This window comes from Pinus tabuliformis, chromosome 1_1, assembly GCF_031772625.1.
Source record: "Pinus tabuliformis cultivar Carrire ecotype Pingquan chromosome 1_1, CPIR1, whole genome shotgun sequence".
Classification (NCBI taxonomy): domain Eukaryota; kingdom Viridiplantae; phylum Streptophyta; class Pinopsida; order Pinales; family Pinaceae; genus Pinus; species Pinus tabuliformis.
The window spans coordinates 523201205-523226827 of record NC_142297.1 but is presented as its reverse complement, the minus strand read 5'-3'; positions in this window follow the sequence as shown (position 1 = coordinate 523226827).

The following is a 25623-nucleotide window of genomic DNA, read 5'->3' as shown; positions in this document are numbered from 1 at the left end:
CTAAAACTCCTCAACAAAATGGAGTGGCAAAAAGAATGAACATGACACTTCAACCAATGGCACACACCATGTTGGATGAGTTAGGAACACCTCACACCTTCTGGGGAGAAGTAGTAGATACAGTTGTGGATATACTTGACAAGGCTCATGTTCAAGTAAACAATGATAAAACTCCATATGAACTCTGGTATGGTAATCTTGCAATTTTCAAACACTTTAGAATATTTGGAAGCAAATGCTTCATAAAGAAAAATGATGATAAGCTTGGAAAAATTGAATTCAAAGCAAATGAAGGAATCCTCCTTGGATACTCTTCCAGAAGTAAAGGATATAAATGTTATAATAAAAGGCTTCAAATTATTATTTAAAGTATAGATATTGTGATTGATGAAGCATCCACAAGTACCAAAAAGGAAGCACAAGAAGATGACGAATCTCTCCCTACTAAAATTCAAGAAGTTGTAGGAGACAAGGAAAGAGAAGCATCAAAAGAAGGAAATGAAAATACAAGTATGGCATAAAATACCCCATCAAGGTATGTTTAGAAAAATCATCCTGAATCTCAAATCCTAGGTGATAAGGAAGCGATAATACAAAATATAAGAACTTTTGTTGAAGCATCTAGTCACTTAGCCTTATTGTCCATAGTTGAACCTAAAAATGTGAATCAAGCAAGAAAAGATGAATATTGGGTTAAGGAAATGCATGAAGAACTTAATAAAATAAAAAATAACCATACATGGGAACTAGTACCAAGACCTCATAATAAAAATATAATTGGGACAAAATGGGTGTTTAAGAATAAATTGAATGAAAATGGAGAAGTAATTTGAAACAAAGAAATACTTGTATGCAAGGGTTGCACTCAATAGGAAGGGATAGCATTTGAAGATACATTTGCACCTATAGCCAGACTTGAAGCCATAAGAATGTTTCTTTTATTTTCAAGATTTTTTAACTTCAAAGTATATCAAATGGATGTTAAATCTACATTTTTAAATGGGGAACTAGAAGAAGAAGTTTATATTGAACAACCTAAAGTATTCATACTTGGAAATGATAAATATATTGTTTGCAAACTTAAGAAGGCATTATATGGGTTAAAAAATGCTTCTCATGCATGGTATTATCATATTGACATGTATCTTCAGCAACAAGGGTTCAAGAAAGGATCTGCAGACAACAATTTATACATCAAATATGACAAAGACAAACTTTTGGTGGTAGTGGTCTATGTTGATGACATCATATTTGGGAGAAACATTGAATCTATGAGTCAAGGATTTGCCTCAGCTATGCAGAAGGAATTTGAAATATCCTTACTAGGTGAGCTAACATACTTTCTTGGTCTTCAAGTTCATCAATTTAAAGATGGTATTTTTCTTTCTCGAACCAAATATCTCAAGCAAATTATGAAGAGGTATGGAATGAAATACTGTAAACCTGTGTTCACACCAATGGTAACAAGATGCAATATTAGTCAAAATGATGACTCCCCTTCAGTTAATCAACCTGAATACATATCTATAATTGATAACCTACTTTATCTTACCGATGCAAGACTAGAAATTATGTGTGTTGTTGGGATTGTTGGACGATTCCAAGAAATTCCCAAGGAAACTCATCTTAAAGCAATCAAAATAATATTCAAGTATCTTCAAGGCACTCACAATTTTGGTCTATAGTATCCAAAAAACATATATTTTACACTTCATGCTTACACAGATGTAGTTTCGACAGGTAATGTTGATGTCTGCAAAAGTACTAGTGGTGGAGAATTCTATTTGGGACCTCGCTTAGTTTCTTGGTTCAATAAGAAACAAATTTCTATTTCCTTATCGACTGCTGAGGAAAAGTATGTTGTTGTTGCCTATTTTTGTACTCAACTTCTATGGATGATATAAACACTACAAGACATTCAATTTACTTGTCCTCAACCTATACATATTCTCTGTGACAACACTAGTGCCATAAGTATCTCTAAAAATCCCATCATGCACTCAAAAACCAAACACATTCCAATCAAATACCATTTTCTGAGAGAGCAGGTGCTTGGACAAAAAGTCAAGTTGGAATATGTTCCTTCAAAGGAACATGTTAACCAAGCCTCTTCCATGTGATTCCTTTGAATATCTGAGACATAAATTAGGAATGATTTATGCATCCTCTCTTTGGTAATTGTTCTTAGAGGCATGTCATGTTCAAGGGGAGTTTTGGTTGTAAAGTCATGTAGTTTACTTTCTGTACGTGGATGGTATGAAAGACAGTTGTGGATATATGTGGTTTTTGAGCTAGACAATCATGTATACCTATTAGTAATTGAAAAGGAGTGGCACAGATTTAGAGGGAGATTCATATATGCTTTCATCATTTCATTTTTGGTATTCTGGTTCTGACATTGGTTTTCTGCAGTCTGTTGGTTATGCTCATATGTTTCTTAGTATGATGTTGGTTCATGATAAGTTTATGAATATTTTTTTTTTGTTTGAATAGTTCCTTGGTACATTTTCTGATTGATGAGATGGATATAATATGATCATAATTGATGATGAAAATTTGGCACATATTCAAGGGGAGCATCTGCTATGCTTCTCATGGTTTATTGTTGGCATTATGCTTTCTTGAGAACTCCTTGTTTCATGATGGTTTTTTTTATGAGTTCATGGTTATTTTTGCTATTATCAGTCCTATTTCCTTTTCTTCTCGAAAATACACATGTTTTTATCATTATGTCATATGTTATCTCAATGTTGCATGGATTGAACGTGGTAAAGTCATGAATGATACTTATATGTTTCTTGAGTTTCACTTGGTAAAGTTGTTAATGGTGTCTTATCTTTGCCAAAACTTGAATATATTTTATGGTCTCTAAAGACGTTGGTTGATGATGCTTCCAATCAGTTCTATGATTTGTGATGTTGAAGGTTCTCTTTGTTTGCACATATGTTATTGATGCATGTACATGATGCCTATTGTGTTTGATATTGCTACTTGAGGATTATGGCTCTTCCTATATGTGGAGAGAGTATGTTAACCTTGATGACTTGAGGTCAAGGAGATGATTGGACTGACAAAGCTTCATTGAAAAATATTATGCCTCTACTACAGTTGGTTGGTGATGCTTGGAAACATTGCATATTTGATCATATGATGAAGTTATATTATTGCTTGATGATACTCCTTGATGCACTTGATGAGAAGAGATTGATTTTATCTTACATGTTTATTATGAGGATGTTGTTGCTACTATCAGATGGTTATGCTATAGATTCCTATATGCTAGATGGTGATTGTTGATGACTATCATGGTCTTGCTACCTCATTGTTGAGGCTCCTGCTTTTGGTTATAAATGTCATATTTGTATCTTGATGTAAAGGTCATGAAAAGACCCATGTTGTAAATCATTGTAAAATTCAGTCATGTAAGGGATATTGGGATAAAGTCATGTCATGTATGTAATCCCATTATTTCGAGACATTGATGTAAATATGGGTCCAATATGTAAACTCAATATGATTGGGTGATATATGTAATCATGGGAGCATAGAGTCATTGGTCATAGGAAAGGTCATATTTGGTTGATTCATAAAGTCTTGAACTCCATTGAATATCTTCATAAAAGTCAAAATATGCTCCAGGTGAGGTTGGTTAGTATGCATATCTTAGATTCAGCAGATCATACCTACAAAAATCAACACTAAAAGGAAAATCCTTCATTCAACCTGGTTCATCCCTTTTCCCTTGATGTCAAAGGGGGAGAGAAGCTTGGTGTTTGCAAAGAGGTGTTTGGAGAGAAGTCTTAATGTTTGTAGGTATTTACAGGTGGTGACCAAACACCAAAAGTGGTTGTCATCAAGTCCAAAGGGGAAGATTGTTGGAATTATGGCTAATATGTTGTCCTTGATGGCAACCTACTTGATAAAAATGTACTTGATGTCAACAATGTGATAATATGATGATTGTGGAAAACATGCAAATTGGTACAGATGCTATAGAGAATATGGACAGATAAATGAAAATTCAGTGATAGATGGATGAAAAAGTGAATTTTGAGAAAGTATAAGCAAATCCTATGAAGAAGGGTCGCATACATACACAGGTATTGTAAGTAAAAGTTGCGTACAGAATCCGAACCATGGTAGTCTAGATATTAGGGGTCTTTACCATGGTATTGGCCCATAGTAATTGGAGCAGACAATGGTTATTTGATTTCTTCAAAGGATAATAACGACATTACCAAGGGATTTACCTTAGGTATTGGCAAAGGATAAATCTATATAAGGAGATCAAGATCAAAGTGCTATGTGTGCAAGTCAATGAATTATTCATGTGTGATTTGATATGAAATAGGTGTGCACCAGGGAGAAAGGAGATGATTCAGATTTGATAGATTTGAAAATGCAGAAAAGAATTATGAATACACTTTCCTGATTTATTTGTGCCTATAACTAACAATGATAGATCTATGGGGTGCAATGATGTAATTATCTAAATATATGATAGCGAAGGTTGCGGCATGTAAGTTGTGGTTACAACGAAGGTATGTCTCAATGATTTAATATCTATATGTTGTTTTACTTCTGAATAGTCATGTACACATGCAAACCTATTTCTGGTGAGTCACGTATATAATCTGTGAATTTTTTTCAGTATATTGAGATCTATACGCGAGTGTTAAGCATGGAAGTTGTGTACATGTGTTGATTTTCTCTATGGAAGTCACGTATATGAACTAGGGTTTTTAGTGTTGCTTGATGATGATAGTTAATGAATTATGTTCTATTTGTTGTTATTTGTCAATGATGTCTTGATCTATAACTGGAAGTGTTGATTGGGTGAATTGAATTGTGGCTTGGTCTATTGATCAATGATGATATTGCATTATGATTTGGATTTTCAATGAGATAGTATTGAGGTATCTGTTGCGATTCAATTTTTCAGTACTTTAGTGATTAACACAGTGATTCATTTTGACAGTATTTTCAACAGTCAGTGATTTGAGATTTGTACACAAGTTTTATGTAGAAGAAGCGTTTATATACGTTGGTTCTATTAAGAACAATTGCATGCATATTCTGATGTTTATTTGTTCTGGTTGGGTTCTACATTTAATGGTTTGATACTTCAGAGATTCGGTTGATTTGTAGATATTCAGTGATTCATATTTGTGTTTCAGTATTTCAGTTTGAATATTAGTTTGGGTTTATTATTGGTGTGGTTCTAGTATAAAAATTTTGATGAAAGGTGGCCTACAAGTTATAAGGGGGTAATGGCTCCCTTCTAGTAGGAGTCGGTAAATGAGTTCAGGGAGTTGTAGCTCCCTTCCAGTGGGTGTTGGAGAATGAGTGGAGGTTGTAACCTCCTACAAGTGGGTGCTTGTGTATTGGTAAGAGTTTGTGCCAGTACAATATTGTAAGAAGATTTTTATTTATATAATAAGAAAGAAGACAAAGACAAAGACAATGATGGTTCTCTCCCACAGTGGGTTTCCGCCTAAAAAATTTGGATGTTCTACGTATGTTATTTATGTGTTGTGATTTTTCTATTCTTTACTGCATACTGGAAAGTTATTTATTTATTGATGCAATGGTTAAAGATAATCATCTGATGGAACACATGAAAAATTAGAAATTGGATATATGTTATTGATTTGAGGCTTTTGTGATCTACATTATGTGTGGTGTTGTCTTCCGGAGTCATCGCATACAAATTTTTGGAATCGAAGTTTCGAACCATCCTCCGTGGCTCATCATCAGGATATATGTTGTTTTCCTTCTCTGAAGTCACGTACATACACATGTTTCTTTAAGAACAATAGTGTACAAAATTCTGTATATGAAAATTGAAAGTTAAAATACTAATTCCCCCCCCAGTATTTTTCCCAACACTTTATAGTGCAAGTGACCCATCCTCTTCTACCACAACTCACATAAGTTGTAATTTTCATGCACTAGAGCTTTCACTGGTTTCCCTCTCAATAAATATAGGGTATCCTCTCTACCTCTAATCACACTCCTCGAGCTAGTGCATTTTATTCCTCAAGGTAAGTGTGTTTTTAGCATTTAATTTGTCTTATATATTTATTTTTCTAGCTAGCATATTGAACTAGGATCTTTGAATTTTGACCATAGACTAGCTTATAACCACTTATTTCCTTGCTAGGAATTAATAATCTAAATTTTTTGTTGTTTAATGAAATTTTATCATCATGGCAGTTTAGAAATTTATTTTTTAGAATTTCACTTGGCATGGGAAACTTATTCTTGCATCTTAAGTAAACAAGAACATAATTATAACATTTTGGAAATTGCTTATACTTTTCTATGATCAACTAGTTGCTATTTTCAATGATTAATTTTTGTACAAAATTAAATTTCCAAAATTGTTTTGAGTCTAACATTTGCATTTTCAGATCACCATTTAAATCATTTCATAAAGATTTCATTTTATATTTTCATTGAAATATTTTATTATTTTGTGTCTAAATGTAAATACAAAAATTCATTTCCAAATTGAATATTTAAACATTACACTTTCACATTTTTATTAAACTATATTTGCTCAATTATTTTCGTTTAATTATAAAATCCAAAACATCACTTCAACATAAGATCATTAAACTTCTTTATCTGATAAACATCTAGAGATATATACAAACTATCCTACATCAAACTTTGAACTTTGTTAAAACCTATAAACACACACATTCATAGGAAACACCTTAAACCAAATTCTTAACCAAACTCATTGGTCCATAAATGCTTTATTGACACATTTAAACAAATTCAATAGAATTTATTTAGGGACACCAACCTAAATAGAGAAGAATATTTGGTGTGGTGACAATGGGTAGCCTTCCTAAGTTATACAAACTAACACCTCGTGCTTGGGATTTTACACTTTAGCAATGTAGGTTTTGTTGTAATGTTTTTATGCCATTGTTAGGGATAATAATAATTTCTTTTTTAGTTTAGAATTATTTTACTCATAAATATTTTATGAATATTAAACCAACACTTTAAATATTTCATGCTTATCTGCACGACTCCATTAAGTGAGATTATGTCTACAAGGTATTCTATTAGGACTTTATCACAACGCCTTGGTTTAACTTTCTTTAGGACACCCACCTCCCCCCTTGAGTTATAGACAAACCAACATAATGAAAGAAGAAGAGTTACTATGGTGACTATTGTTATCCTTCCTAACTTATACAACCTAACACGTTATGCTTGGGGATTTTACGCTTTATTGGTGCTAGATTTTTTGTTATAACGTTTTATTGTCATTTTTGGGGAGAAAAGACATTTCTTTATGAGTTTATAATTATTTGACTCATAAATATTTCATGAATATCAAACCAACACTTATACTATTCATTTTTATTTGCACGGCTCCATTGAGAGAGGTTGTGTCCACAAGATATTCTAATAGGACTTCATCACAAAGCCTTGTTCACCAAAGTCTAGAACTTGAGAGATGTATTAGAAGAAGAGTAAACAAAAACATACTTTTAAATAATATAAACCTTGATTACATGGTTTAATATCTTAGATTCTTTTTTGAAAACAAAGATTCACAAATCATGGTTGTTCCACCTTCTTGGGTGAAGAACATGTATAGAGCTCTTGGCATGTTAAGAATTCAAGGATCCCCTCATGAAATGCTTGAGAAATATAAGAATTAGCTTCCAAAGGTTTTTGGTAATAATGGAATTACTATTGAGGAGCATTTGAAAAGACCTCATGGTGTAGTGGGTGAAGTTGGTGTTGCCTAAGACCCTAAAGATATGTCATTGAAACTTTTTCCTCTATCTTTGAAAGAAGATGCTAACATTTGGTTTGTGGTTCTAACTATTTGGAGTATTAGAAGTTGGAAATATTTACATGGTGTCTTCATGAAACAAGGGTCCATTAGAATAGTAGGATGTTATAGTCTACATGAAATGAAGAAGAAAGATAATGAAATAATAAAGGAATTTGATGATAGGTTTAGGAAGTTTCTTGATAATATTCTTGAGAAGATTGGACCCTCAAATCATGATCTCCTATTACACCATACCAATTCATATGATGGAAATTTATCATGATATTGAGAGATGCAATGCCTACCTTATTATAATTCACATAATATTAGGCTTAGTATGATTGAATAAAATATGTTTTTTCCTAAGGTAGATCCCTTAGACTCTTAAAAAACATCCATTAAAGTATAAACCAAACCTAGAACCATCACCATAACCAAGTCCACCCTTGATCCCATGACTACATTATGTGATTTAATTAAATGAGTGGGAACTAGTTTTACCCAACAAGACATGACCATGCAAAATGGATTGGTACAATTAGAAAGGGATCAACAAAATTGATATCCACATAGAGGGGAATGGTGGATGCGAAATAAATAGGGGCCCTCCAAATCATAATAAAAGTCAAATTCAGAATAAAAGGATTCTTGTGTCTTTAAATCCTAATAATGTGGTTGATTATGAAACATTTCCTTGGAATATGACTTGTCAATATTTTCATGATGAGAATGCATGCCCATTAATCGTATAGACTATAAAAACAAGTGTTTACACCATTGAATTTAAAAATATGAATTTTGTAAATAAATAATATTTTATACATAACACATATGATTGGAATAATGAATATGATCATGTTTATGCCATTCAAAGGGAAATGTCAATACTAATGAAAATAAAATGAGACAAATCAAAGGTCGCAACATTGATGTGGATTTAATAACTAGAATGTATGGAGAGGTGTCACCATGGGAAGAAATAAGGAGGAAGTTAAGGGAAAAGGAATGGAACACATATAAACAAAGAGAAACCTATTTCTCGTCAAAGCCATGTAAATCAAATTGCACCAAGGACTCCTAAAAATATTAATGAAAGACAAAACATATGAGCCATCAAAGAGTCAAATGTAAAAAATTAATTAATGAGTAAAACTTCATGAATGATCATTGACTTAATGTATGTGATATCAAACTTGAAAGTGTTAGGTCCTTTAATGGAATTGGCCAAATTTTCTTAACAAAGAGAAATTGGAAAAACTATTTGTGGATGAAATTAATGAGGGTTTCTCAATAGGTTTATAGTCCATGAACCATGGGAGACAAAATGGTAGTCATAACTCTTTCTTCATTGTAACCTTGATATTTAATGACTTCTTGTTGCATAGCTACATGATTTATTCTAGGGCATCAACAAATGGCATGCCTCTCAAGGTCTTGAATCAATTGCGACGTAGGATCACTTGACCTTGGAGGCCATATGTGATATGGAATCAAGGGAAATCTATATGTGTGACATATTAAAGGAATTACATGTGAACTTAGTTATATATCTCAATGTATCATTCTTGATGATCACCCTGGCTATATATGGTCTTGATGTTTGGGGTGTGTTCTTATAAAGAAATTGGACTACTAGTTAGATGGATAACATCCAATTGGACTTATATTATGTTATCATTCTAACAGGCGAGGTTTTATGTTATGCAACTAGCTCAAAAAATAGAAGAAAATATATATCAACGACTTCAAAATCAACCTTTTTGGCTTGTTGGGGCCTAACCCAGGTTCAGAGTTATTTGGCCAAACAAATCCCAGTACTACTATCCCTTTTGGCAACAGTCTACAAAGCGCGAACTAAGGTCTCACCCGAAGTAGTATGGGAGGGTGCTAGAACCAGGTTTCCGCACCCTAGAGATGTCTGATGAGGTCAACTAGTCTGAGGTTTGACCCTACGCGTAGCTCGCCTCGCACACTTTCCCATACCTCGTTGCTTGATGTTTGACCTTCCCGCAGCCCCTACTTAGGGATGAACGTCGTGCTCTGTGTTATTACCCAAGATCTTACTTGTATTTTCCAATATTAGTTAGTTGAGTGCTTTAAGTTATATTTAACAACATAAACCATTCATACAAATGCGTGTAGTAAATAAATCGTATAATTGTAGATTATATCAAGCAAATATTTACCCAAGAATAGATACACATAATTATAACCAAACTTCTCTTTAGTAATTCCTTTCTCAGCTACAAACTCGAGTCCACCCTGCGCACTCAGCTGCACAGCCTTCTCCTACCCTACGACCCAAAGACACACTTAGACTCAATACTATGCCTTCATTTTCTTCATTCATTCATTATTGATTAATTTCTTTTACAGCTTAGAGCCTTGCTCTATTTATGCAACCCAATGGTCCGCAGACCATGGTTAGGCCGGCATTACATTACAAGACTAGGGTGGACAACCCTATGAATCTATCATACTTTCGTGCCCTGCGCCTGTAATTCGTGGAGATTTACAACAAGATTTGGTCAAAACTTGGGCTTTAAGCCCGAAAATGTGACTTGGGGGGATTCCGTGCCCAACAGGCCTCTTTGAGGGGGCAACCTCCTTTACATTACACAATTGAACAATTCTTGGATGATACAAATGACAAGACCTCCTTTTTATATATAGGAGTCTAAGGGGTCACAATATAGTCAAAGCCGAAATAACAATAATAATGTAAGGGCACAAAAATAACAATAGCGGGCTTTTATTGGGAACAATAATGACAATATGGGGACACCATGGGCACAACAATAACAATAAGGGGCTACAGTGACAATAATAATAAGGGAATACACTAATATTATAGGGACATAACATGCCCCTCTCCTTCAGAAAAGTGTTGTCCTCAATGCTTCAGTGGTTCTGGATGCTTCTATATAAAATTCTCATCCTCCCATGTGGAATATTCACTGAGTAAGTTCTTCCACTTGATGAGATACTCTGAAATTGATCGATTTCATAGTTATCAAGTTCTTGTTTCTGTGACTGCTTTAGGTTCCAATATGATTTTTCCTACCTCATCAAGTTCTGCCAATATTGTTTGAACTGGGAACTTGTCACCTATAACCTTTTTTAAGCATGAAACATGGAACATTGGTTGCACTGAGGAAGCTATAGGAAGCTCCAATTTGTATGCCATAGTAACAATCTTTTGCAACATATAATAATTTGGTGATAATTTATTATCCTTCTTAGCTTGCTTGAGGGACATTTTTTGTATGGTTGTAGTCGTAGAAATACCCAATCCCTACATCAAAAATTATTTTTCCGTGATGTTGATATGCCTGTTGTTTCATTCTATTCTACACCAAAATGAGGCTATCCTTTAAGAGTTGGAGAACTTGTTGTTGATGCTTGATGTGATATTCAAATACTTGAACCTTAGAATGTTTTCTTAAATATAATGTGATGGACGGTGGATGATATCCATAAAGTTCCATAAATTGGGTCAATTTTGCTGTAGTATGGAAGGAAGTGTTATACACCATTTAGCTAGAGGCAACCATTTTACCCATTGTGTCTTTAAATCCTAATAATGTGGTTGATTATGAGACATTTCCTTGGAATAGGGCTTGTCAATATTTTCGTGATGGGAATGCATGTCCATTAATCGTATAGACTATAAAAACAAGTGTTTACACCCTTAGATTTAAAAATATGAATTTTACAAATAAATATTATTTTACACATAACTCATATGATTGGAATAATGAATATGATCATGTTTATGCCGTTCAAAGGAAAATGTCAATACTAATGAAAATAAAATGAGACAAATCAAAGGTCACAACATTGATGTGGATTTAATAAGTAGAATGTATGGAGAGGTGTCACCATGGGAAGAAATAAGGAGGAAGTTAAGGGAAGAGGAATGGAACACATATAAACAAAGAGAAACCTATTTCTTCTCAAAGCCATGTAACTCAAATTGCACCAAGGACTCCTAAAAATATTAATGAAAGACAAAACATATGAGCCATCAAAGGTTCAAATGTAAAAAATTAATTAATGAGTAAAACTGCATGAATGATCATTGACTTAATGTATGTGATATCAAACTTGAAAGTGTTAGTTCCTTTAATGTAATTGGCCAAATTTTCTTAACAAAGAGAAATTGGAAAAACTATTTGTGGATGAAATTAATGAGGGTTTCTCAATAGGTTTATAATCCATGAGCCATGGGAGACAAAATGATAGTCATAACTCTTTCTTTATTGTAACCTTGATATTTAATGACTTCTTGTTGCATAGCTACATGATTTATTCTAGGGCATCAACAAATGGCATGCCTCTCAAGATCTTGAATCAATTGTGATGTAGGATCACTTGATCTTAGAGGCCATATGTGGTATGGAATTGAGGGAAATCTATATGTGTGGCATATTAAAGGAATTACATGTGAACTTAGTTATATACCTCAATGTATCATTCTTGATGGTCACCCTGACTATATATGGTCTTGATGTTTGGGGTGTGTTCTTATTAAGAAATTGGACTACTGGTTAGATGGATAACATCCAATTGGACTTATATTATGTTATCATTCTAACATGTGAGGTTTTATGTTATGAAACTACCTCAAAAAATAGAAGAAAAGATAGATCAATGACTTCAAAATCAACCTTCTTGGCTTGTTGGGATTTGGCCCAAGTTTAGAGTTAATTGGCCAAACAAATCCTGGTACTACTGGCACTTTTGGCAATAGTCCACAAAGAGCGGACTAAGGCCTCACCCGAAGTAGTATGGGAGGGTGCTAGAACTAGGTTTCCGCGCCCTGGACATGTTTGATGAGGTCAACTGGTATGAGGTTTGACCCTACGCATAGCTCGCCTCACGCAATTTCCTGTACCTCATTGCTTGATGTTCGGCCTTCCGACAGCCCTTACTCAGGGATGAACACCGTGCTCTGTGTTATTACCCAAGATCTTACTTGTATTTTCCAATATTAGTTAGTTGAGTGCTTTAAGTTATATTTAACAACATAAACCATTCATACAAATGCACACAGTAAATAAACTGTATAATTGCAGATTATATCAAGCAAGTATTAACCCAAGAATAGATACACAAAATTATAAACAAACTTCTCTTTATTAGTTCCTTTCTCGGTTACAAACTCGAGGCCGCCCTACGCACTCAGATGCAAGGGTCCGTGCACTCAGCTATGGACTACTAGGCCTTTGCGCACTTAGTTGCAGAGCCTTATCCTACCCTACAACCCAAAGACACACTTAGACTCAATCTTATGCCTTCATTTTCTTCATTCCTTCATTATTGGTTGATTTCTTTTACAGTTTAGAGCCTCACTCTATTTATACAAGCCCATGGTCTGCAGACCATGGTTAGGCCGATATTACATTACAAGACTAGAGCGGACAACCCTATGACACAATCATACTTTGGCACCCTGCGCCCGCAATTCGCAAAGCTTTACAACAAGATTCGGTAAAAACATGGGCTTTAAGCCCAAAATGTTCCTTGGGGGGTTTCCATGCCCAACAAGCCTCTTTGATGGGGCAACCTCCTTTACATTACACAAATGAGCAATTTTTGGATGATACAAATGACAAGACCTCCTTTATATATATAGGAGTCTAAGGGGTCAAAATATAGTCAAAGCCGACATAACAATAATAATGTAAGGGCACAAGAATAACAATAGTGGGCTTCTATGGGGAACAATAATAACAATATGGGGATACCATGGGCACAACAATAACAATAAGGGGCTACAATGACAATAATAATAAGGGAATGCACTAGTATTATAGGGACGTAACAAGCCCCTCTCCTTCAGAAAAGTGTTGTCCTCAACGCTTCAGTAGTTCTGGATGCTTCTGTATAAAATTATCATCCTCCCATGTGGAATATTCACTGAGTAAGTTCTTCCACTTGATGAGATACTCTGAAATTGATCGATTTTGTAGTTTTCGAGTTCTTGTTTCTGTGACTGCTTCAGGTTCCAATATGATTTTTCCTACCTCATCAAGTTCTGCCAATATTGTTTGAACTGGGAGCTTGTCACCTATAACCTTCTTTAAGCATGAAACATGGAAAGCAGGTTGCACTCAGGAAGCTATAGGAAGCTCCAATTTGTATGCCATAGTACCAATCTTTTGTAACACCTTGTACGGACCATAATATTTTGATGATAATTTACTATCCTTCCTAGCTTGCTTGATGAACATTTGTTTGCATGGTTGTAGTCGTAGAAATACCCATTCCCTACATCAAAACTTCTTTTTCCATGATGTTGATATTCCTGTAATTTCATTCTATTCTGCACCAAAATGAGGCTATCCTTTAAGAGTTGGAGAACTTGTTGTTGATGCTCGATGTGATCTTCAACTACTTGAACCTTAGAATTTTCTCTTAAACATAATGTGATGGACGGTGGATGATATCCATAAAGTTCCATAAATGGGGTCATTTTTGTTGCAGTATGGAAGGAAGTGTTATACTACCATTCAACCAGAGGCAACCAATTTACCCATTGTGTCTTTTTATCAGATACAAAGCAATGAAGATATCATTCCAAACATTTGTTCACTATCTCATTTTTCCCATGATATTGAGGATGATAAGATGAGCTATGAGCTAACTGAGTACCCAAAAAACAAAATAATTATGTCCAAAAAATTCCGGTGAAAATGGGATCTCTGTCGCTTACAATAATATTTGGGTTTCCATGTAGCTTTTGAATTGTTTCCATAAATGTAGTAGCAATTGTACATGCTTTAAAGGGATGAGATAATGCACAAAAGTGTGCATACTTGGTAATTCTATCAACTACCACCATGATGACACTATTTCCATCAAACTTGGGTAAACCTATGATAAAATCCATTGAAACCTCCTCCCAACGTTGACTTGGAATGGATAAAGGTTGTAACAGATGTGGGGTCTTAATTGTTTCAACTTTATTTTGTTGGAAAACCAAACATTCCACCCCCAACTTTCGAATATTAGATTTAAGGCCATCGCAAAAGAAATCCTTCTTAACCCTGTGGTATGTTTTTAAAAATCATGAGTGCCCTCCTAAGGGCAAGGTGTGTAATTCCATAAGAATCTTTTGTTTGAGTTGGGAATTCTTACAGAGGTATAAAAGATATTTGTACCATAACAAATCATTTTTCCAGCTAAATGTATCAGATGTATTGGGGTCTTGTTGTAATTTTTGAATGAGTGCCCACACTTCTTCATCATTCTTCCATTCATCCCTTGCTTTGTCTATCCAATCTGGTTGGATAATAGAAATGGTGCAAAGCAATGCTTCCACATCCTCATCCTTTCTTGAGAGTTCATCTACAACAACATTTTGCTTCCCTTTTTTGTAGATGATTTCAAAGTCATAACCCAACATCTTTGTGACCCATTTTTTCTGGTCTTCTGAAGATAATCTTTGTTCTAAAAAGTATTTAAGACTATCATGATCCGTTTTATCTTGAAGTGTCTTCCCATTAGGTAAGGCCATCATTTATTAAGTGCATGTAGTAGTGCCAACATTTCCTTCTCATAAATAGCTTTGTGTAAATACTTTACTTTGATTGGACGACTTTCAAAAGAAATGGGTCATTCTTCTTGCATTGAAATAACACCAATTCCATTTCCCGAGGCATCACATTCCATAATAGAGCATTTTGTGAAGTCTGGCATAGCTAAGACCGGTGCTTGGCACATTTTGTCTTTAAGATGTTTAAAAGCTTTCATTGCTTCTGGAGTCCAAGAAAATGCATCTTTCTTCAGTGATGTTGTTAGAGGTGCTGCTATTCTCCCATAATTCTTAACAAACTTGCAATAATACACTGTCAACCCGAGAAATCCTCGTAGATTCCTTATGAATGTGGGGATTTTCCATTCCTTAATGGTTTTAATTTTTCTAGGGTCTACCTTAATACCTTCATGAGATACAATATGACCCAAATATTCCACCTCTTGTACTCCAAAGAAACATTTGGAGGTTTTTGAATATAATTGTTTCTCCTCCAATAGTTTGAGCACTCTATCAACATGTTGAACATGATCCTTCCAAGACTTGCTGTAGATTAGTATATCATCAAAAAATACTAACACAAATTTACCAAGGAAGGGTTTGAAAATGGAATTAAGCAAACCTTGAAATGTAGAAGGTGCATTGGTAAGGCCAAAAGGCATGACCAAAAATTCATAATGACCCTCATGAGTTCTAAATGTTTTTTTTGGAATGTCTTCATTCTTCATTCTGATTTGATGATATCTTGAATGAAGGTCCAAATTACTGAAGTAAATTACTCCATGCAATTCATCCAATAATTCATCAACGATATGAATGGGAATTTTATCTTTAATAGTGAGTTTTTTGAGCTCCCTATAATATGGAGACATGTGGATTGATCCATCCTTCTTGTGCACCAATACTAATGGAGTAGAGAAAGAAATTTGACTAGTTTTAATTATACCAACCTCTAGCATTTCTACAACCATACGTTCAATTTCACTCTTTTGGGCATAGGGATATCTGTAACACATGATGTTTGGAGGAACACTTCCTGGAATCAAATGAATAGCAAGATCATGATCATGAATAGTTGGGAGGCCTTTGGGAGTCTCAAATACCTTAGAATGATTGTCCAAGAATTTTTGGAGCTCTGGGGAAATAGATGATTTCAACATGGGAACCTCTAGCGAACATAATTATGCAATTACGCCACGTTGTTATTTATTTAGAATATTTTTCATGCCATTAGATTTGATTATCTTTCCCAGTTTCCCTGCGATACCCCTTAATTCAACTTCCTTTCCTTCTGAAAAAAATTCAAGAAAAGTTCTTGAAAATTAAAAGCTATCATACCCAAAGATTGTAGCCATTGGACTCCTAGTACAACATCAGCACCACCCATTGGAATGGAAAGCATTGGACTATTCAACACATATTCTCCCATGGATAGCTTGATATTATGACACTTTGTAGAGAAATTTATGGTTCTTCCATTTGCAACCATCACTTGACACTTTGGTGCTGGATATAGGAAGAAATTCAATTCCTTCGCTATCTTACAATGAATAAAATTATGGGTACTGCCCAAATCAATCAACACTATTACCTTTTTCTTCTTGATATGTCCTTCTATATTGATAGTTTGAGGAGTGGTTATTCTGGCCAATGCATTACAAGATATGGTCGAATTCATTTCTTCTTTCTCTAGGCTTTGTTCCTGGTGTGTATCCTCTTCTTTTGATGTTTCTTGTTCCTTTTCTTCTTCCTTTTCACAGTCTATGTAAAATAATTTATTCTCAGCACGCTTATGACCTTAAGTGTATTTTCTATCACAACTATAACAAAGCCATTTTTCTCTTTTTTCTTCCAATTGTTGTGGTGTCAACCTTGTAGGTTGTGGAAGGTTATGGGAAAAAACACTTCCATCTTTATAGTTGTGATTGGTAGGCTTCCTTGTTGCCATAATGTTGCTTTCAATTTTTCTTGACAACCCGAATGCCTTCTCCAATGAACTAGGTTCCTAAAGGCGAACCTCATGTTTGATGTTATCCTTTAATGTCCCTATGAACACATCAATCCTATGCTCCTCTCAAATATCTTTTACCCTTATATTCAATATTTGGAAGTCCTCAATGTGCTCCACCATTAAACCTTTTTTTTTGAGATTTATCAATTTTTTAAAAATGGTGTTTCGTTTTGTATCCTCATAATGTGCTATCATTTCTTACGTGAAATTTGGACAAGTGAAAATTTGTTTACGAGAGAAAATCCATCGATACCATACAAACTGATTGGTTTCCAAATATAAAGTCGCAATGTGTACCTCTGTGTGTTTTGCACATTATGGAGATCAAAATATTTCTCCATCTATAATATCCATGTTATGGGATCCTTGCCATCAACCTTCCTCATATCGATCTTTGGAACATGGTGGGTGTTCAATTCAACATTAGAGTCTATGAAATCATGACTAACATTCTTTTGTTCTCATCATGAGTTTCCTCCACTACCTTTTCTCCATTAGGAAGCATTTCTTGTAGCAACTTTGCCAAACCTCCTTTCAAACCTTCCATGTCTTTCTTCAAATATTCAATGTTTACTTTTAAACCATCCATCTTAGCTTCCACGCCATTCTTTAAACCATCCATATTGATTTCCATGCCTTTCTTTAAACCATCCATCTTAGCTTCTGTTATTTTTTGAGAGTGAAATTTATTGCACTTGGTCTCATAATTTTGATATATCATGTTGCATTTATTCCTCTTCTTCATGAGTCATGCTAGAGCTTTTAGGTTGCTTGCTAGGTGTTTCCATTTTCTTTCTTTGGGGCATTAATTAATGATAATTATGCTTCACTATGTCCTTTGAATTCCTTCAAACTAATTTTCAAATCAAACTTATGCAAAATTTTAAAAATACTACACACCTTTTTTGCCTTTGTAGGAGCTTGATATTGAATATATTGTATCTCTATAATCGGATCTCCAAGGTCTAAATTTTTTTCCTGTGGTATCCCTCCGAGTCCTCGTTCCAACCCCACAATTCTAATCAAGGTTGGATTCTCTAAGAAAGAGTCATTCTAAATCTCCCACGATGGCTGGATTATAGATTAGTTCAGTAGAGTGAACATGTAAGAAGTGCCATGTGTCACTGTTTTGACCTTTGGACCTGAAACCAATACAAAAAAAACTAATGTATGTCTTATTTATGTACCTTTTTACAAAATTTCAATCTGATGCTCAAAGAGAAAGTTATGACTATTTTCCCCAGGTCACCTGTTTTAGATATAATTCGAGAGCCTGCTAAAACCATAACTTCCTTGGATCATATATCAAAACATATAGTGAGACAACATCTGAAATTTGTACTATAGGTTCATTAAGATTTCAGCTCAATTTGGTTTTAAGTTTATTTTCTGAAATGCCATAGAAAAAAATTATAGCTAAAATTCCATAATGACCTGTTTGAAGTAGCGAAACCCTAGAACTTGAAGCTCTGATACCAATTGTTATGCAACCAGATCACAAAATAGAAAAAAAGATAGATCAACAACTTCAAAATCAGCCTCTTCGAGGGGGAAACGTCCTTTACATTACACAATTGAACAATTCTTGGATGATACAAATGACAAGACCTCCTTTCTATATATAGGAGTCTAAGGGGTCACAATATAGTCATATTCGACATAACAATAATAATGTAAGGGCACAACAATAAAAATAGTGGGTTTCTATGGAGCACAATAATAACAGTATGGGGACAAAACAGGCACAAAAATAATAGTAAGGGGCTACAATGATAATAATAATAAGGGAATACACTAGTATTATAGGGACCTAACATTTTATTTGTTACATTATATAAAGTGATTCCAAGAAAATATAACATAGAATATCTCAAAGAACCAATGAACCAATTAGTGTGTCTAGAGGAGGGTGAAGTTTGCAATCATTTTTTCTTGCACACTCATTGGCCCTCGAGTGAGAGAGAAGATAAAAAAAATTTGAGGATGCACTTTGATGGAGCACAATTTAGATTAGATGTTGGTGTTGGCATTGTTTTCACCTCTCCATGAGGGGATATCACAAGCTATTTGTGGCTGAATATGAAGCTCTCTTGATTTTTATTGAGTTGGAAAGAGACGTGGGAATTAAATTGTTGGTGGTGGTTAATCTAAACTTGTGGTTAATCAAGTAAAGAATGAAATTTTGGTTAGAAAATAAATATGTTGAAATGATACATACATGCTATTTTGGACATTATTTGATTTTTTTATTTTTTTTTCATTAGCATTATCCCAAGAGAGAAAAATTTACATGTTGGTTCCTTGTCTATTACCACTTCTACCCTTCAACCAAGTGTTATCACAATATTAGGGGAATTTAATATGGAAGTTGTTTTTAGACCTTTAGTCCCTAACAACATAGAATGTTAGCAAGTGATCCATGATGATGCTCAAATAATTAGATTCATCAATAACTTACAATAATTTGCTAAATATATAGTTGATTAGAGGGATGTGGGTGATGGAAACCTTGAGATGGAGAAAATTGAGAAGTTTCAAGGTAATAAATTTTTGAAAGGACTTCTTCCATTAGAAAGAGTATTTGATAAACAATATATGTATAAAAAAGAAGAAGGATTTCATAAACCCTAATGGTTGTATTGAAATAAGCATTGAGTCAAATAAGATTTCAAAACTCATCATAGTTTGAAAGCTTATAAAGGGGATATTATCCAACATGCCATTCTTCTTGAGGTAGGTGCTAAACCATTTAGATAAACGCTATGAAAATTAAATTTTAAATTAGTCCCCCTTATCCAAAATGAGCTCAAAATATGTTCACTGCAAAATTCATTGCACCAACTAGACATTAATCTTGGTAGGTAAACCTAGAGGTAATGAGAAACAAAGATAAAGAGATAATATTGTGTGTTGAATTTGGGAACTTAAATCATCTATAGATTAAGGATAACCATCTATTACCTAATGTGAAATATTTATTGCAAAGGGTTATGGTTTTGGTATGTTGTCCATACTAGATGGTTTTTCAAGGTATAACCAAATTTTGGTCAAGGATGAAGTTGATCACTAACACTTTTTACTACACCATGGGGAACTTTTGAGTATTTAAGAAGGCCTTTGGGTTTTTTAATTTCAGATCAACATTCCAAAGGGTTGTGGGTTTTTCATTGAGGGACTTCATTGGAAAAATCATCAAGATTTATGAAAGATGGGTTGATCATTTTCTTAAAGGAGAGAGATGAACACATTTGTCATCTTAGGAAAGTGGTTGAGAGATGTAAGAAGCACGTGATTTCATTAAATTTTAAGAAATAAGGTTTTGGGGCAGATGAAGGAAATTTTCTTAGTCATATAATATAAAAGGGTAGAGTAAAAGTTGACCCATCATGAGTACAAACCATTAAGAGTATCCCTTTTCCTAGATATAAAAAATATGTACATTCTTTCCATGGGAAGGTAAAATTCATTAGAAGGTTCATATCGAATTTTGTGGAATCACCAACCCCATTTCAAAATTGTTGAGGAAAGAATCAAATTTTAAATGGAATAATGAGAGTAGGGAGGCATTCAATAAAATTAAGCAAGCTATTAGTTTAGTCGAAACATTAGTTATAATATATTATAGCTAAGATTTTAAGATACTTTCATTTGCATCCAAGGACATTATTGTAAGAGCATTGCTTCAAAAGGAAAGGAAAATATGGAGCAACCCATAACATTCATGATTAAATCAATTAGAGATTCAAAGCTAAAGTATTCTTCGTGGAAAATAAGTGTATACTTTATTCCAATCCTTAAGACATTTTTGGGGCTATGTGTGGTATTTTAGGGTTATCACTTATGTTCCACATAAAGAAATGCAAGACATATTGATGTAGCATGATTGTTTGAGCATATGATGGAAATAAGTTTCCAATATTTAGGAATATGATTGGAAATTAGGCCAACTAAATTGGTGAAGGGTAGGGGTTAGCTAAGATGCAAATTAGAGGAAATGAAATATTCTTGGGTGTGGAAGGAGAAGGATATAATGACATGGTGTATGCCAATTTGTATGATTTGGAGCATTATTATTGGTATTTATACATTGTGTATTAATTGAAGAACAATACATGTCCAAATGGTTATTTGATTATCAAACAAGGGCTTTGAAACTCAAGGCTTCAAAGAATTGTATGAATCACATTTTTTCATGTATTTCTCATTTTTCATATAGTAGGGTCCATATAAAGTATGCAACATGGATACTACTTGGATGAGAAATTAAATTATGCATCCAATGAGTGCTCTTGCTCAAAATTTGAGTAAAATTGTGGGGATCTATGAGTTGTAAAAGTAATTTTTTTTTCCCTCCAAAATTTGATGAGGTAATCCAATCTTATTTTATTATTTCCATATTATTTTATAATATTCCTTAAGAGGCCCATTTTAGACCTCAAAATTTATTTAATTTTAAATGAGGCCCCAAGGCATTAAGGTCTTCTAAAATGATATTAAGGCACCTAAATAAAAGAAGGATTTAAACAATCAAGTGGCGAAATTTTATAGCCCTTTCAACAAAGGGACCATAAACAAACTTGCTCAAATTTTATAAAAGAACATTATGGCCACCTTCAAACCTACTAATACCATTCATAGTTCCCTAAAATATGTTAAAAAATCCCATAGACCCTTATAGTATGAAAGGCGTCTACTTAATCTTGTACTCTTATTGTAATTGGTAAACTAGCTGTGGGAAAAACATGTCATTCCATAAATATCACAATTCAAGAGCACTTCATTGACATCTAGCATAATCAATTTTGTTCCTCCACCCTAGTCGAACACTCTGAGGAAATAAAACACCACACTTGTATCAAAAATGATAGTATCCTTTCCATAATTGATCATTATCATCACAAAAAAATCAAAAAGCAATTGAAATTGAGAAATGCCCTAATAAGCTCAACAATAGTGAAGAATAGAAAATTAGCAAAAAAATGGATCCATGCATTAGCATCCAAGTATGTTTCTTCCAAACTATTCCTTTCTCTTATTTCTTTCTACCTGTCCCTTTAAACCTTAATTCCAAATATTATATAAGTTTACCTTTATACATATAGTCATCTTTACTAATAATTATTAATTAGTAATATATTTTATCACTTTATGATTTGTAATACTAATATTATTATTAATAAAATATCATCATAATCATATCTTAGTATTACCATATACCATATCCTATCTTATTAACTCCATATTATTAATAACATTTAATTATAATAGAATATTTGTAATAATTACCATTATTATTAATCATAACATTGTATTTACATTAATAACCTATATTTTAGAATAAAACCTATGTATTATTCTTAACTTGTTAGGTGGTTCCTTTTAGCCTTCCGCATTTGGCATTTTTGCAAATCCTTTTGTTCTAAATTATTATTATAACATTATTAATATCATATTATAAATAAATTCTAGTTTTTTAGGTTTTCCCTTGTGTTAATTTTGGTTTTTTTTTCTTATTTATTTCCTCTTCATAAGATCATTTTTCACCATATCTCTTTCCAAAAGATGAACCACACTTATTGATCCAGGTGGATATTGGTGGCCACCCACCTATTCCACTTAGACCCTAACATTGTTTCTTTTTGTTTCCTCAGATGTAGCATAATTTACTATTTTTGGTAGTTTTTCAAGTCCTAAACATCTGGAGCCATTTTGAGGCCCTAAATGATGTTTTTTTTTTTAATGGAAAACTTGAAACTTGCAAAATGGGTTTGCAGTTGAAAGTTGTAGTCCTTAGATAAATATTTCTAACGAGGTATATATTGTACGTGTCAAATGGAGATCATATGTAAAAGTTACGAACATAGGAAGTTGATGTACTAACTAACCCTAATGGGGCCCACAAACATTTGGCGCTTCATCTCCTAGGGATAGGTTTTTGGATGCTTATGGTTTTACCTTGTTTCTCAATAATAAAAAGGCCTTCAAGCCTCATTGTAACACAGTTAAAAAGGTAGGGAGCTCCCACATCCCTTCTTAGAGATAAGCTACCATCACCGAAGCTAGTTTATTTCCATTCTGCATGTAAACAGTTTTCAGTAATTTGTTATTAATGAATTGAATTTTTATTTTTGTTGTAGGTTTGTGTTTCTGTTTATATTTGTATTTCATTTCATTCCTTCATAAATCCAGCTCAAAGATATCAAAGCATTCAACTCTTTCTCTATTTTTTTGTGCATGTCCCCAACAAGGTCGAGGTATAAGGAGTTGGGACTTGAACTAGTTGAGCCTTTATAAGAGTATCCTTGCTGACACCAAAAACTTCCCATGGAGGAAGAAAATAAAGATGAGGTATAAGGAGATCCTATCAAACTGTTGCTCGAAGAATCCCTCAAGTGGCAAAGGAACAAAATGATGGACAAATTTTCCCAGATCCTTTGGCATATGCCCACTGGTGATGCATATTCATCCAATAATCACTTCGAAGGCACCCCCCTTTCAAGATACATGTTAACTTTGATATCCCTATATTCAAAGTTTAAATAGATGTATATGTTGTAGATAAATGGTTGAATCTACTAGAAGGATTTTTATTGGTCCATAGTTTCTCCGATATGGAGAAGATTAATTTTGCGCTGCTTAAGGTCATGTCCCATGTCAAGGACTAGTGGGAAACTTACTATGAGATAAGGTCCAAGGAACCCTCTCTATTTATAGCCACACCCTCTTAGAACTCTTTCAAAGACGTTGTTAAGGAATAGTATTACCTAGTGGGAAGCTATGAGGACAAGTACATACAATGGACCACACTATGACAACAAAGGGACCAAGATGTGCATGAGTTCACAAATATTTTTTATACTCTATGAAAAAAGTTGGGTATCAAAGATTTTGAGCAACATATGGTGCTCAAGTACCATGAGTATATACACAAATACATTCAGGAAGAAATGGAGTTCCTATACATCTCCCCACTTGGTGCAACATACTGTTATGTTTCCAAGATTGAACAAAATTTTAAACTAAAGAAGCTTGAATTTAGATTTGTGAATCAAAAGTAGGGAAAGAGCAATCCCAAACTGCAGAAAAAAGGCTAAAACCAGGGAGGATTGGCCCAGGATAACCCATCGAAGTCGTAAGAAAAGAATTGAACCATAAAGAAGAATAAGGACACAAGAATTTTTTGTGAGTTCCACATGAGCCCCACTCACAACAAAAATGAGTGTCACACCAAGCAACCATCGGTGGTTGAGCTGAAAGCTTTAGAGTTTGATGCACATTCAGATTTTGAGCCAGAACCTAATAATGGCAATGAGAAGGGGAAGTAGATTATTGACAGAGAACCTAATGCCACCATTTCCACCACTATGCTCCAGAAGGTTGAGCCTAAAGATCATGAGTAGGGGGGGCATCTCTTCCACTCACAAATGTGCGTGAAGCATTCTCCGCCGCAATGTATCGCCGACAGTGGGAGCCAAAAGAACCTCATTTTAGTAGAGGTAATTAAGTGATTAGGCCTACCAACCACACCACACTCGCAATCATACATCATCGAGTGGCTCCACCAAGGAAGAGATCTCTACGTCAGCCAACAATGTCACCTTCCCTACAATATCAAACCCTTCATGGATGAGGTACTATGTGATGTTTCTCCTCTTGAAGTGTGTGATGTGTTATTAGGCCAACCATACTTGTGAAAGTGTTATGTTGTGTATGATTCCATGCCTCACACTATTATTATGACTTTTGGAAATAAGTTATCTAGGATACCAGAGGTAACCCTGCCTACTTCCATCTCTTTGATCTTTGCAAAGTAATGGAGTAAGATCATCTCCCAAACTGGGAAATTTGTTTTCTTTCTGATTTGCTCTCAAATTAAGGGGAAGGTAGTGGGCACATCCATGGCCCCTAGAAAGGGTTCCCCCACATAGAAGAAGCATGTCGACAAGGTCGTGGAAGAATACAGGGGCATATTCTTCTCACCTATAGGGGTACCCTTGCACTGTCAGGGAAAACATTTGATCGATATGACTCATGAACACCTATACCCAATGGGTCGATATATCATCACTCCATATAGGAAAATGAAGAAATAAAGTAGAAGATCTAGGAGTTGTTGCAAAAAGCGTAGATCCAAAAAATTTCATCACCTTGAGGATGACAACTTTGACACAATTGTTTTACCATTTTAATTACCAATTATCAACGTTCCTCATAAAAAAAATCTTATGAAACTACAGTTAGCCATAGCCATTTTTAAGCGTTTAT